Source organism: Plectropomus leopardus, chromosome 1 (assembly GCF_026936395.1).
Source record: "Plectropomus leopardus strain MGB_pleo_1.0 chromosome 1, ASM2693639v1, whole genome shotgun sequence".
Taxonomy (NCBI): Eukaryota; Metazoa; Chordata; class Actinopteri; order Perciformes; family Serranidae; genus Plectropomus; species Plectropomus leopardus.
In genome coordinates, this window is record NC_142176.1 from 8,059,388 (window position 1) to 8,075,249 (window position 15,862).

General features: G+C 39.0%; 1 protein-coding gene across 3 annotated transcripts in view; it reads right to left on the reverse strand.

The window, feature by feature from the left end:
• The window catches only part of LOC121946268 (protein kinase C-binding protein NELL1-like), a 453,829-nt gene that overhangs the window by 294,584 nt on the left and 143,383 nt on the right, over nucleotides 1-15,862 (reverse strand). The window lies entirely within an intron of this gene.

Genomic DNA, 15,862 nt, shown 5'->3' on the forward strand with positions numbered 1-15,862 from the left:
CTCCTCACAAAGATTAAAGTTTCTGTCCTCTCCTTGCTCAACTCTGAGAATTTTCCTCAATCACTCCTAAGTTAGGACTCCTAGCTAGAAAAATCTGAATTAAGTTAGGAACTATGACAGTAATTTCAAAATGATGGTGAATATGGCCCTTGGGCTAAAAGCATGCTGCTAGATAATGCTTTTTGGTTTTTGTTTTTTTTTTTATTTCCTGTTGGTTCTTTGCAGCGCTTGAAAACATGTTGGCACATAACATCTCTTCCATTTGTTACTACAATTGCATTAAAAAAAAGATTTTTCATCCTCTGAGGGACATGATTGGTAAATAAAATGTGAATCCGCCAGTTAGATGTTGACCTTTCTTGGGTAGAAGACAAACTCTTGGCCCCACACTTGTGCTATAGAGGAGAGATCAGGGAATCACAAAAGTCATCCTGTTTTTAAGGGTTCCCACAGCAACGAGTTTCAAAACTCCTCTATAAGTTTTCCTTAATATTTTATGCCATTTCCATGACTTTATTCACACAGTAGTAAAATGGGAATATACAGCAATACAGCCATACATAATTTTACACACAGTTCAAAGGTCTTTGCTAATGAGCAAACTGTTAACTTTACTCACTTATTAGACATTCTCGCCATCAAAGAGCTGCATAATAGCTCAAACCCATACAAGTGGATACTTGCAGGTCTGGTCTATGTATATGGCGTGATACTACTAACATTGTAACACTCACACAGCACAGCACTAGAATTTAAAACAGTAATACGAGAAAAAAAATTCACATAGCATCTGACATTCTTCTGGATTTCTATGAACATATTTTAGAAAGAGCCAATGTATATTCAAAACTCTTCCAAAACATCCAAACCATTAACAGGCTTGGACAGATTTTTTCTAATTTCGTTACTTCTCCAAGAATTTTATAACCCTGGATTCTAACTATTTGTTTTCAAGACACCTTGTCATCGGTCAGTGTCGATCAAGGGCTAATTTTAACCTAACTGGACAAAACACAGAGAATATTCCCCCAGGGATCATGAATGTAGATACAAATTTTCATTTTCAAGTTTTGGAAATGCTATAGCAGAAATACCCTACCTCACGCTTGTGTAGAAAAATATATTTATACAAAAAATGAGCAATTAAACTATTAAAATTAAAGGTCATTCAGTGTTGCAGGCAATCTCTTTGTAGCTGTGGTCTCGGAGAAACCACAGTCATATTGGCACAATGATTGCTGATACGATATTTATCAAGGCCACTATCATCCTGACCCCTGAAAACACACGCGGTAATTTCATTACCCAGCTGTCAAACAATAACAGTGTGTACACATGAAGGACAGTGAGTTAATGCTTTAACAAACACCTCCCAATGTGATTGCTCAGTCTAAGCTTTGTGTAAAAAGATGACTGTCAGCCTGTCTGACCAAACAGAAAAAAGATAGACAGATATTTTGGTCACAGTCTGAGCCCAAACCTATCCTCATTCTGTGGTGTGACTGCAGGCGTCCGACCTGCAGCTCGCCTCAGCACCACGTACTCTCCACCCTCATCAGCCACGCTAAATTAAGAGCCAGCCAGCCAGAGACGGAGCAGCCCGAGAGCCGCAGGCAGCCAGTCATGACATTTCAGTTTCCCTGCGGCTGAAAATGACCCCGACACTGGCACCCCGGTCCCTTACACACATTCACGCACACAATATATGCCGCATATGACACCGCTCTCCTGTACATCATCCAAACTTAGCCAGAATCAAGCCTATTCCAATACATTTAGACACAAAGCACACAAACTCTCACACATACACACAGGGATCAAGCCCATTCAACACCAAAGCTCAACAGCTCTCATGCATATTTATGGAAAGGGAGAGCGGACCCACTCCAGAGAATATCAATCGAGGCTGTGAGGAAGCAGATCTCTGTTTGGAAAATGAATGAAACTGAGATGAACTTCATAATGACCCAACACAAACAAAACAACAAACACATTATGATGAAATAAAGATATCACACTGACCAGGTACACATTAGAATTGATGGCTGTGTAAGCTAATGTAAGCACTGGCACTAGTACTGCTGCCTCTCTTTATTAGACATAAGGGAAGGACGTTTCTATTAGTTATGATAACACTGTATTCACCAAAGTAATTGCTGAGATTTGTGAATGCAGCGATGAATTGCTACAAAAAACTGAAAACAGATCAACCCTCAGTGTTTGTGAAAGCAGCTTATTGTGAGATTTATTTATATTACTGTTTGGCAGCGACCTCTTGTAGCCGTAGTAAGTTATGAAGGAAGCAAAGTAAGAAGTCAGGTGGCATAGTATGACGAGCGACAAAGTCAGCATAGGAGGAGGCGTGGATGGATGGATGGATGGATGGATGGATGGATGGATGGATGGATGACACAGAACTTTTACCCATGAGGCTGTAAACATCGACCAAATTTATCTAAGGTTACATACATAGCGTACTTAACTTGTTCCAACAGCCCAAAATTCTGGGGCCCCAATTGCTGCAAAAATGTCCCACCAAACCAAAAGCCCATGTCTACAAAAGTCCTGTTTCTCCAAAAATTTCCCAGCAGCATTTGAGCCGCCACACACAGAAGTTTTTCACAGATCCATCACTGCTTTTCCAGCAACGTTTAAGTCACCTAATGTGGGTGTCTTAACCAAATATTACACATTCGTGGTTTACAGAAACACAATAGCAACGGCGTGCCTGGTGTCTCAGTGGATAGAGCGGTTGCCACATGTACAGAGGCTGTGTCCTCGCCGCAGCGGCCGTGGGTTCGATTCCGGCCTTGGCCCTTTGCTGCATGTCACCCTCTCTCTCTCTCCCCCTCATACACTTGTGCTGTCCTATCAATTAAAGGCAAAAATGCAACAACAACAAAAAAAATAAATAAATAAATATAAAAGACACATAATAGAAAGAACACAGTTGTAACATTTTTCCTAGAAATATGGTTTTCAAACTGCAGAGAGTATGCATTTTCGAGGAAACTTAAGAGAAGTTGGTTTTTGGGATAACTGGTTATTGGAGAAATAGGTTTTTGAATGGGCAATTTTTTTAATAAGACAGGTTTAGAATTTGGGACTGTTGGAACAATAGTCAGTGATGTATATAACATACTTAATGTACGTCATGTATTTAGTGCATCAAGTTAACATATAAAACTTAAATTTGATAAACTAAGCTATCTAATTTCTAATGTGAGGCTTTGTTTAAATGTTGTATGAAAGCCAGATCTCAGCAATGACTGTTCCTCCTTTTTGACAATGTTTTTTATATAAAGTTGTATGATTACCAATACGAATTTTGTATCTTCTGCACTTTTAATTTCTCACACAAAGATGCTGCATGTTGGTATATTACATGTGAAACACATTCAGCATGTTCACCAAATGTTGATCCCTTAAACAATTGGTAGATATGTATTTACATGCTCTACCTGTAAAATAATATTACATATGAAAACATCATATCTAGCCTCGGAATGATATTTTTGTGCACAATAATGCACCTTATGTTGCTGAGTAACTGAATGTTACCAAAATACCTGAATGTTTGTTGATTTCTTTCCATAAATAAAAAAATACAAAACCCTGAATAACAGAGCATTTAAGTGGAAGGTGCAATCTTCAAACAATGAGAATAACTCCCACTCATGTCTTGCTTACTGTTAAAATATGTATTTAATTGCAATGCTTTTGTTTGTCTGACTTTCAAGAGGCATGTGGGCAGCATCACAGCACTTCCATATATTGTATAGAAGCTGCCTAATTCATCAAATCAGAGAACTTACGCAGAGCATTTGCGTCACCGGTCAGGAAATAGCATTACAAAGATGAGAGAGATACAAAATGACTTAAAATAATGGTGACAATAAATCTTGACAATTTCATCAACATTCACTTAACCTCAAAGCTCTCACCAGTATAAAAACTAAATAAAGAATAAACATACTGATATATCATGAATCCTACAGTGTTATCAGAGATATTAAACCCATTCTATAAACAGGAAGGAAGGAAAAGGAAGGAAAATAAGGACAAATAAGGACAGTCTCAATTTGTTTTTACAGTTTTTTTCAGTTGCAAATATTTTAGTGTTGCGATCACTTTCTTTTCTGAAGTTGTAGTGTTATTGTGTTGGTTGGTAGATGTGAGCACATCTCTAATGGATTCGACCACATTATTCCTGCATCATCCAATCCGTAGCATTTCATTTACTTACTGTCATTTTATGTTTGGAAAGTATTTCTCCTACTTCTTTGTGTTTCTGCCATTTTCTCCTCCGCCTAAAGAACTTTTAGGCCACTTCAAAGTCCTCATCTCTACCCCCGTAGGAATAAGAACAGTTTAGGAGCTGTTGAGGAGCTTTCTTAAGGGCTAAGATGTTTTGTGAAAAACTTATCTTTAACAGGACCTTGTCTTAACTAAGGGTAAATTCTTAGAAAACATCATAATGCTGTCTTGGCCAGGCTTCCCTTGAAGACAGGTCATTGTATCTCAACTGGACCAACCTGGTTAAATAAAGGCTAAATTTAAAAAAAAAAAACATTCTAAAAATTTAAGCATTTTTGTCACTACTACTAGGAAGCTCTGTGAATACAGCCCCAGATCCTCTGTTCATCTCTCATCCGTTGCTCGTACGTTCGCATTTCCGTATGGCCGCCACTACAGACATTTAGAGCACTGAAGTGGATCAAGAGAGAGACCTGCCCCTCTCTCGGTCTCTCTCTCAAATTCTAATCAAATGGTAAAACTACGCAGGTCTGATTAAATATAACCAAGAGTCTGTTACTGTATTGCCCATTTCTCACATAAAATGTCATCAGAAACATATTTTAGGGCACCATTTAGCTGTAACACTTGTACCAGGCAACCCACCAACGCAATGATAATCTGAACCTTGCTACAACATTATAGTGAACAAATATGAGGTCAAATGTAGCAATAATCCACTTTATAATTTATTATACAAAAAGATCTGATCCAGTGTGGCACAGTGCATTCTGGTAGTTGTAGGTTTTCTACCTTGCATGAAAAAGCAAATCCACAGTCCTTTTTCTCCATTTTCTCTGGTCATTTAGGAACAATTTCAAATAACTGTCTACTACATAGACAGTCCAGTTTTGTGAAAAGATGTGATATATTAATAAAGGCTTTTATGTTTCTGTTAATAAAGGTATTAGTCATAGTGCCACGTTTTCTACATAACAAGAATGAAGATGAACAAATTAAATGTTGTAAACAAGAAAAGACAAAGGAAATGAGAGGAAGGGGCGCCTTGTAGGGTTCAGAAAACTGAGTTCAAAACTTTCCACAGAGCTAATGACGGCCCATCAGCCCCCCACACAGCAGGCTCTGTTAAAACCAAAACAATTATCACACAGTAAATTAACAAGCATCACAGGGATGTGTTTTTCTACAACATTAAATTGCATTTGCACGCATTGAGGAGGGGCCACTTGCTCACTTATATGCGCATGTGTACATGTCCGGACAGTCTTTGTACAGCGTATCATCACTCTGAAATTAAATGAATATATCGCTGTGTGGCTACAGCTGGACAGCGACCTGACAGCTTGTCTCATCACTGTGCAGCAGGAGACAGAGCCACTGATACTTGTCAGCTGGAGAAGAATCATTTGCATTGAACAAGGAGTAAAGCGGGAACAAGAGTTCTCCAGCTTCGCCTCTTCCACTGATGGAAGCCTCCTCAGGGCTCTGAGAGGCCTGAAATCACTGAACGAGCAGAAACACCGTTATACTGATTTGACTCATGAAATAATCATCAAAGGCATTAACTCCACTTCACAGTGAGCGTTTATTTTATGAAGCATTTAGTGGTAGCTATTGTATCCCTGAATTACAGCATATTTAATGACGGAGAATAATCTATTGGCAGGCAGTCCATTTGTAACTAATTGTGTAGCCTGAAAAACACTAAAAATGACATATCTGTTTTGGTGCGTCTCTGTACAAAATATAAACAATGAGCCTTATCACCATTTTAAAGGCTTTCTTTCATTCCTAATCCTTTCATAACCAGCATTTTTACAAAGCCGCTTTCCTTCTCATGGCAACTGCGAGAATCTAACAGACCCCTAATGTGCGCATCCACAGCTTTTAGAGGAAAAAAAAATCATGTTTGCATATCAAAGCAGGGAGAAAATTTTGGCCAGCAAATGTAATGTGATGGCAAAATTGTGCAGGCAATTTTCTATTTTTTGAATGAAAATACACTTAAAAAGAATATGTGCAAAAATGGACACAAAGCAACAAAGACGTAGCAAATCTTAACCAAGCAGTTGCTTGTAAACGACGACCAGCAGAAAACAGATAATGTAAAAATGGAGGGCTGCAAAGGGCACACTGCTTGTGTCCTCCAAATCTATACAAGAAACGCGGCACTTCTAAGACACACTGGGAGAAGCCTTTCAAAAGCAAAAAGCCTCATGGGCCAATTACGAAGCTTTCGGTCTGAGAATGTAGACTTCAGAGGACAAAGACCCCGAACTGGGACACAGCTTAGATTTCCTTCCCATTTCTAGTAAACTACACCATATTGTCAATGAAAAGAAAATGCATTTCCAGGACTTCTTTTTGATGCTTTGGGGTCAGGGTTTGACTGTATGACCACATACAGTATTAAACATCATTACCATATTGTCTGTTCTGACTGTACTGTGGTGGAATGAGCATTTGTCAAATGAATGTAATATTGTTAAGAGAAATGTAAAGAGTGTCTTTACACTATAGGAAACTGTGACCCATTAATGTACTGCTCCCTTCATCTATAGATATGGCAAAGTCAAGTTTCTATTTCAGTGTCAACTAAGAAACTCCACATGAAATGACAACAGAATGCAAGGTTATATACAGAATATTAACGACTAAACATGCAAAAGTTGGTCTTGAGGAGCGTCTGCAGAAATACGTAGACAACTGAAATAGGTCTCGCTTGAGAATAAGACCCCGTGTCTCCATGAGATTATCTGTATGTGCACTCACTGAAATATTAGGTTTCATGAAGTATAGGATAGGATATTGTACATATATATAACAGGGCAGACTAAACGTAAACCACCCCAAAAAATATAAATTATGACTGAATTTATCATCTGCCTTTGGAACTTTGTTTTACTAAAAACTATTTTCAGGGGTCTGATTAATTTAAAAAAAATGTATTCCTATTACCCTGGATATTTCTGGCTGCTGATTTTTTAAGAGTAAAATTTCTTTGTTGTAAGCAGCAAAAACAAAAATTAATCTCTATTGAAACCAGGTCAGTGCAGAATTAAAAAAAAAAAAAGATATCTCAAAACTTGGAAAAAATGAGAAAAACAGATATCTGTTTGATTACATACCATTTGAGATGAGTGACAGTTTATTTTTTGGAGAGAGCCGACTACTTAAAACAGAGTTCATAATTTTGGGACATATTTTTATTGTACTCGCTTTCTAAAGGAGAGTTAGAGGGGAAGATTGATGTCACTTTCTTATTGGTTATATCGTCTCAGCCAGGTATCAGTACCACAGCACAAACACCAGAAACAGAGGCAAACAGCTAGCTTGGCTGATTAAATAGTTACAAAATCTGCCTACCAACATGAATAATGATTGATATTTAACAGACACAGTGTAATCATGTTCATGATATCCCAGGAAAAACTGAAAAAAAAATTAATAATGCTACCTGGGTGTCCTCTCAATGCTGAAATATGACGGTAATAGAAGCAAATAACAGGCCACCACCGACTCACATGGGACACAAACCCGTCTCAACAGTCCTGTGCTTCACTCATTTATCCGCCACAAATTACAATCTACGTGGAAAATGTCACTCTTTATACTTAGTCACCTGACTATATAACAGATAGAAGCCCTGACGGCAAACTTCTCTCATGTGCTACCAAAGACAGCTTGGATAAAGACTTTTGTCTCTTACGCAGAGATGACGATCACATACGAATACAATTTACATGTAAATATATAGAAATAGAATATAGGCATACTGCATGTATTTTTGTTACAATAGAAAAAAAAAAGAAAATCAAGTACTTGTCTCTGGACATGGAGTGGATGTCAAAGTTTGAACATGTGATCACCACCATTTTACAAATAAAATGTCAAAAATGCCAATAATTCCTCGATTACAAAAGAGGGTCTGGAAGGACCATTATAGGATGTGAAAACAATGTCAGCATCAGGACTGGGAATTAATACAGTCAGTAAGTTACGTATTTTACCAGTGTAAAATTCATATGAGGCACGCATTCCCACATACGAATTTTAATTAAGTGTGTGCAGTGCACCTGCTACAAGACAGAGGAGATGCACAGCCTGGACACTGTTGTGTTTTTCTTGTTTTCTTGTTTCTTGTTTGTTTCTGATATTTTTTAAGTTTTCCAAAAGTAATACAAAATATTTAGAACAAATTACTTAAATTAAATAATCTAATGGAATATGTTACAAATTATATTTTAGGGGCATGTATTCAGTAATATGTTTTAAAAATAAACCTCCCAACTCTGATCACCATCTGGCCATCCGCCTCATGATCACGTTGCAATTTTTGGCGTCCAACTGGGACCATTTTTGAACAGGGACATGACATCATCCAACTAATGTTTGCTGGGGTGGTACATATATGTTGAAAACTTAATTCCAATGGCGATTTTCTTCACAGTGTAATAACTGTGCTGAGAGCAGGAGAGATGGTGATTTAAACTGCTGAGTAATAAATAAACAGGCACAGTGGCAGGGTCGCGGGCTGTGTCCCCTGAGACGGAGATTGTGGGCTGTGGAAGGGTCTCAGGAGTGCACTGACAGCTCTGGGAAGAAGCTGTAGAGGTGACAAGTGGTCTTCATCAAAATGCACTGGCATCATCTGTAAGGGTAAAGTTTTGAAAATGAATGGTTGCTCAAGAGTGCTGGGCTGGCTGTATATCATCCTGTCCTTTTTCTTCACCCTCGGTGTCATGCAGCTTTTTTATGGAGGGCAGCTGACAGCCAATTATCTGCTCAATAGGAGGTCATTCAACACTCTGGAGCTTGTCCGTGGAATGGGAGGAGAAGGTGGTAAACCAGATACTGCGATGGGAAAACACACCATGGCCTTTAGTTACTGACCTAGAAAATGTGACTGGGATTGGTTGGGAGGCATTGTGCTTCAATTGTAACACGCAGACTATCCTTAGTGGGAGATTCTGGATTTAGCAAACATCGGAGGGTGACGGCAGATAGGTGTAACTTAAAGAGCTGAGCCTGGCTTGACGTGTATAAATCAATAGGATTTGATGAGTAGGAGCGAATTAATTCTTATTTTCACGATGAGTGTGAACACAGTGTGTGTGGAGGCAGATCGCCTTGTGTTCCTGGTGATGAGGTCCATCAGGTTTAACCAGCTGATGGGCAGGCAAAACAAGACAGAATTACAGGGTGCAGAGGAGTAAATTAAAAACATCCACTTGGGGTGCTTCTTTAGAAAATACAAGACACGGCTCAGGAATAGCCTTCCATGCTTTTTTAACCCTGGCATTCCTGAGCGTGTAAGGTCAGTTAACTTGTTAACTTGCTTACATGGGACACTATGGGATTGTGAATCAATAATCACTATGGTTAAGGATGAACTGCTCTTCACTGATCATGTGTTGTTCATGAAAATATTGAAACATGAAATATTCAGATCCTTTACTTAAAGGTCCGGTGTGTAGAATTTAGGGGGATATACAGAAATTAAAAAATAATATAATAAAAATATTAACCGAAAATAAGACTCATTGTTTTTGTTACCTTGGAATGAGCTGTTTATATCTCCACAGGGAGCAGGTTCTGGTTTATGTTCATGTTCACCACCATGTTTCTGTAGTCCACAATGGAAAAAAACAAACACTAGCTCCAGATAGGGCTATTTGCATTTTGCCATCTGTTCATGTCAGCTAGTTATGAAGGCCATCTACAATGAGCAGTGTTGAAAATTCACTGATTTATAACATGAAACTGCTTTATTCAATGTTTTTACTGTTTTAAATCTCTGGGTCTGTTTGTTTTGGAGAGTAAGAGACCTTTGCGGATATTTCAGCTCCTGGGAAAGACTTTCTGAATGTCTGGATCTCAAAATATCAGAGAAAAAGGTGAGCACAGATTAGCATGTGAGTCGCCCGTCTGTGCCATGCAATGTAGAAAAATTTGTGCTGCTATGTTGCAAACACACACAAGCCAACCAGCCGGACAATTTTTCTTAATTTAAAACTCAACAGTACACTAAAATTTGCTTCTGAAAACATCTGATGCTAGAAATAGGCAATGCAGTAACAAACACTTGATTCAGTTCTGCCTAGATTGACTGCAGTTCACGAGCAATGAACTGCAGTCAACTGCAACTGCATTAGAGACTCTGGCTCTGATTGGCTGTTTTCATCACGTGCAGTAATGCAATTATAAGCAAGAAGGGGAGGCAGAAGTAGATGAATTTTATCAAAGATTATCAATCTCATGTAACACTGTAAGGATGTAGTGGCAGTTTTAGCGAACATGACAAAAATGTGTTTTCATTTAAGTTACCTATCACAGCTTTAAGTAACCCCAAACTTTAAAAATGTGAAATATGAAAAACTGTAGTAAGTAACTGCAGATATCAAGACAAATGCAGTGTAGTAGAGGGAAAAATACCTTAAGAAATCTTGCAAGTGTGCAAACAGACAGCTGTTTGTCACTTTTGATTTTGAGATATATTAGTCCCTAATTTTCTGTATCAACCTAAAAATTAGTTGCATTGGTCTTCCCAGTGCTGAGAGCTACTTTTGGGGTTGCGGATGTTTTTGTTGCAGAAAGATTTTTTTGGGCTCTCTCCTTCATGAGGAGGAGGAGGGCAGCCGAGAGGCTGGTGAAGGTCTCTGGGGTCTGAAGACTGTTGGACAGGTGAGGGAAATCTGGTAGTCTCAGGGGCGTCAGGGGGATCCTGTCATTCAAACTAACAACAAACACAGCAGAGGTTTCTGGGAAGTGTCGGGCAGAGTGAGTCTAACATTGCCTTTTGGCTGCTACTGAGAAAGCAGAGGCTTTTTTATGGCCGTGTGTGCTATTTGTTTTCCTGTAGGCTTGATGTTCTTTAGGATTCCTTTCCATAGGCTTCTTCCTCAGCAGATGTAAAGCTTTTCTGCCCAATGACGTGTTTCTTGATTATGAAGTAAGCCTCAGAGAAAGAGGCAGCAACTGGCAGACCAAATGTTGAGGTCAAAACTATCTTTAGTGTATAAAAGCCTTCAAGCCACCAAGCCTTTATATTCTGTTTTGCAAAATGCATTATCTAAATGACCAAGGTTGGCCTGTTGAGATATACTGAACATTTTTTTTCCCCAAAGTGAGTGGTTCAATGAGACTGAGTTAATTTCTCAAAGCTCTACTTATTAATATTTTTCATATCTACAAAAATGATGACATGTAATTTGAAAGCTCTATAAAGCTTTGTAGCATCCTAACAGAAGACAGTGAAGTTAGCAAGTAGGTGGTTTTAAAAAAGTCAAACATCTAGCAGCTTAAGAGAAGATATTATTATTATTATTACTACTACTACTATTATTATTATTATTATTATTATTATTATTATTATTATTATTATTATTATTATTATTATTATTATTATTATTATTATTATTATTATAAACCTAAAGCTGAAAACAGAGCTAATACTGCATTAACAATAATCACATTGATACAAACACAACTCCAACTGAGTGCTATTGTTGCTCTGTATTTCCTGGATATGTACCGTAAATAGGCAACTATTTTGTTAAAAGCCACAGCAACCTTTTAAGGTTGTGTTATGCCGCTACTGGTTTTATGGGAAAAAATACTTACAATTATGTCAGTATAGTTGTATCGTCAGTATAATGTAAGTCAGGTTGCCAGTAATGTTACATCTTACTGACCGGCATGCAACTGAATCCACCTTAGCCCAGATGTTTTGCACACACTAGCAGGGATGATTAAGGGAAAAACTGAGAAGAACATAACTTGCAGAGCAAAGACCACAATTCTGAGTTCTGCATTTTTGTCAGCCTGTGCAGTTCACAGGAACTCCGAGGAAGACTCTGAGGAGAAGAACGAATCATTTTTAGTCAGCATTAGTACTGCAATGCATCCTTTTTCTGAGAGCAAATACTGCTGAAGAGTAATCCAGGGAGTGCAAAGCGGAAACTGGCATCTGTCTGAGGCGAGAGGGTGCAGCTCATCCCTCACCCCTGCTCCAGGGGGGGAGATCAACAGTTCAGGCTAGAAAACAGCAGGTTTTTCCGTCGATAAAATTCACATAACTCTCATCTGATGGCAAAACAAATTTTGAAATTTCTGAAGATCAAATATCATATGTATATATAAATCTAGAGACAATCTTGCAATGGGATCACAACAGCCAAAAAGCCTTTCCTACTTCCTAGCCGCTTACTTCCGGTCCCTGTGCTTGAACCATACCCATTTTCAAACTCAGCTTTTATTTGGATCTCAGCTACACACCTACAAAGCTTGCTTGTTTGTGATGCTATGGTGGGTACAAAATCTGTCCACAGACAGACAGACACATGGCAAAGTACTCAAAGTGCTTCTGTGGTAGTCCCTGCTACAAAAGGTGTCTCAAGGACGTTTTTGCCATGATCACACACACACACACACACACACAGACACACAGAGACACACACACACACACACACACACACACACACACACACACACACACACACACACACACACACACACACACACACACACACACACACACACACACACACACACACACACACACACACACACACACACACACACACACCACACACGCCACCATGGCAGCCCAGCACAGTACCATGCTGTTCCTTCTTTTCATTTTAGGAATTTTCAGATTTTCTGCCAGAAGAATGATAAAGAAACAAAATTGCAGACTTCAGTTTTGCCAGATAATGTCCACAGTATTTTGCAAAAGATTCTGACGCCAAAGCCACCTTTCACAGTTTGTGATACGCCACTCGACAGCGTGAGCTGAAAACGCAGCTGGACAGAACCTGTCGAGCCCACACGCTACTCTGACAGACGTTTGCAGGTTGAAACGCTGCTGGTAAGGATGTAATATAAGGAGCGCAAAGGTGTCTGACTTTCATGCAGGAGTCCAGTGTTCACTTTCCAATGTTTGTGTCCCGTGTAAAACCAAAACTCAATGCTGTCTTGACACAGTGTTACCTGACTTACGTTGGTCGGTCAAATACTTTGGTGCTTATTTTAACCCTGAAATAGCTTTGTAGTTGTATTGTTACCAAACCCTAACACCAACAGTTTGATAACTTTAACTACATGCTACAGCATGTTACATCCAAAAGACAGTTGTGCGTCACATACAGACGAGATAGGATGATCATGCCACTGGTTTTTTTGTATTTTTCTTCTGGTGTTGAATTTTGTGAATGCCTAACAAACTGAAATGTTTATGTTCCAGTTACTAGCTGAACCAAGACCATCATATACATGAAACCATACGAATGCCCTGGATTATTAATTTGGCAGACATTTCTATCCACAGCAAGTGAAGTAAAACCCAAGTCAGGCTAAACATCACTGTAAGATAACAACTTTAAAGTCTTTCATAAATGTCAGATCTGATTGTTAAACTTGCTGATTTAACTGCAAAAGACCCATTTTTCTTTATTTGTGGAAATCAGTTTTGGTGAGTGTTATATTTTGACTGAAATTTTAAATAAGATCACTTTTGTGCTCATGTTCAATCAGCTGTTCATATAAAAATAATTCGAACATTGGGGCAAATGTTTACTGCACCCAGCTCCTCCATGCTTATTCACTAACAATGACAAACTTTTACCACAAAGAGGATTTTAACAAGTTCCACTCCTCCTTCTCTGTGTGTGTTTTGAACTCCCACCTCATGTCGACTTCAGCTCAGCATGTTTCCTTGAAAGAGAGGAACCAGTAAGTGCTTATGAAGTGAAGCATGGAGGGAGACACAGACCTGTAGGGTGACAAAGGGCAGGCAGATGAACAGAGCAGCTGGAGGAGATGGCTGAGCATCTTACGTTTTTAAGTGCTCAGGTGGGAAGAGTGGTGTAGAGACTGGGCTTTGAGTTAGTTCATCACAGAGCCACTGCCACTTGCTGACAATGAGAGCGTTACTGGGACCCAGAAAACTGCTGGCTATGCAGAAATAGGCTCCTTTTGTTCTATTCAGCCTAGTGGAGCAGCAATAAACCTTCTCTCCCATTCCCCAGTGCCGGGCACAAGAAGGAAAAAAATAGTTTCTTCTGCTTTTGCAGCGGGTGCTGAGAAATACTTGCATTCAAAAGACATTTTCACTTTGAGGATGAGGAGAGCGGAGGATGAGAGGGAGGAGAGAAGGATATTATCATATTGGGAAAGCGGAGCTGGCAGAGGAGGTGGGAGGGAAGAGAGGAGGGTTTGATTGTGCTGAGAGAAAGATGAAGAAGTAAAGAAAGGACAGAGAGGGAATGTATGATTGGATTTGGCCGAGCTGTAGAGCTAGCTGTCTGTTAGCAGGCTGAATGGGAGGCCTGTGTTATAATGGGAAAGAATGGGCATCGGCCGAGAACTCTAATAGGGTCTTCAGAGAGGATTCAGAGGTTCAAAACAAATCACAATGAAGAACAGGTCTGCACCGAGCCAGTCAAGGCTCTGTCCATCTCGCCAAATTTAATTACACTCACATTGTGGCTGTCTGACTTGCACAACCACTTGTCTCAAAATAACTTCAGCCTGCTGCAGCTCGCTATATTTGTATACCAACATCTCCTTTATCAACAACATACAATTTTGTAGTAAGATGAAAAATCTTTACAAATAACTGACTGGAGGTTTTTTCTGTAATTATTAAGAAGTAAATGTCAAAATATTCAATCTGTATTTCATCTGAAAATGTAGCATGTGTCAGTTAAATCAAATTACAAGAAATTTTGTCTTTACTCCCTTGAATTCCACAAATGTCACTGTAAACAGACATCATCCTCTTAGGCAGCAGATTGTGGTGATTAGATGGGTCAACAAGACTGACTTAAACCAGTGAGTCAATTTTACATATCCCATTTCCTATACCAGTGACCAGTTAACCAGAGGTACTTGTGTTCTGGTTCTGATTCTGCCAGTTATCAGGGGAGTAAATGGGCATATTGTGGTGTAGCTCAACTTACTTGAAAACATTTAAATAACAATTTTATGAGAAAATACAAAACGTATACATACTGACTCAGCTGTAACTTCAACACAATGGATTGAAATAAAAAGTGCATGACAAGTAGTTACTGTAGCAAGCAAGGAAAGAAGCCTAAACAGTTAGCCAAAAGTTATGCGTAAATGCTTAAAAGGTAGTTAAAAATAATTAATATACAGTTAACATAGTTAACTAAATAAAACTAATGGATACGTAGTTGAGATAGTTGGCTAAAAGTAAAGGCTAAATGCTTGTCATAGGGTTAGGCACTGAATTCTGTACTTTTCAGGGTAAAAACAGCATTATGTTGGTACTACCTAGTATTGATTCATGTTAAATCAATCGGTGCCAGATTTCGGTACATGGGTGATAATGGAGAGAAGTGCCCAAAAGCTAAGAAGCTGCCTACGCAACTCAGTAGCCGGCTTGCTGGCTTCCTGGCTTTGGGGTGCTCTGCTGCTGAGAGAAGGCAGAGCCACCAAGTTAAAAGAAGAGGCAAAAGCGCAGCAAAGTGCCCCAAACCAAGAGGCCAGCCATGGTGGTCTGTCTGCTTCCCAGCGAGCCAAAACTATCTCTGCAGTGAAAGTTTCAGTGTATCTAGTCTTTTTTTCTCTCTATTTTATT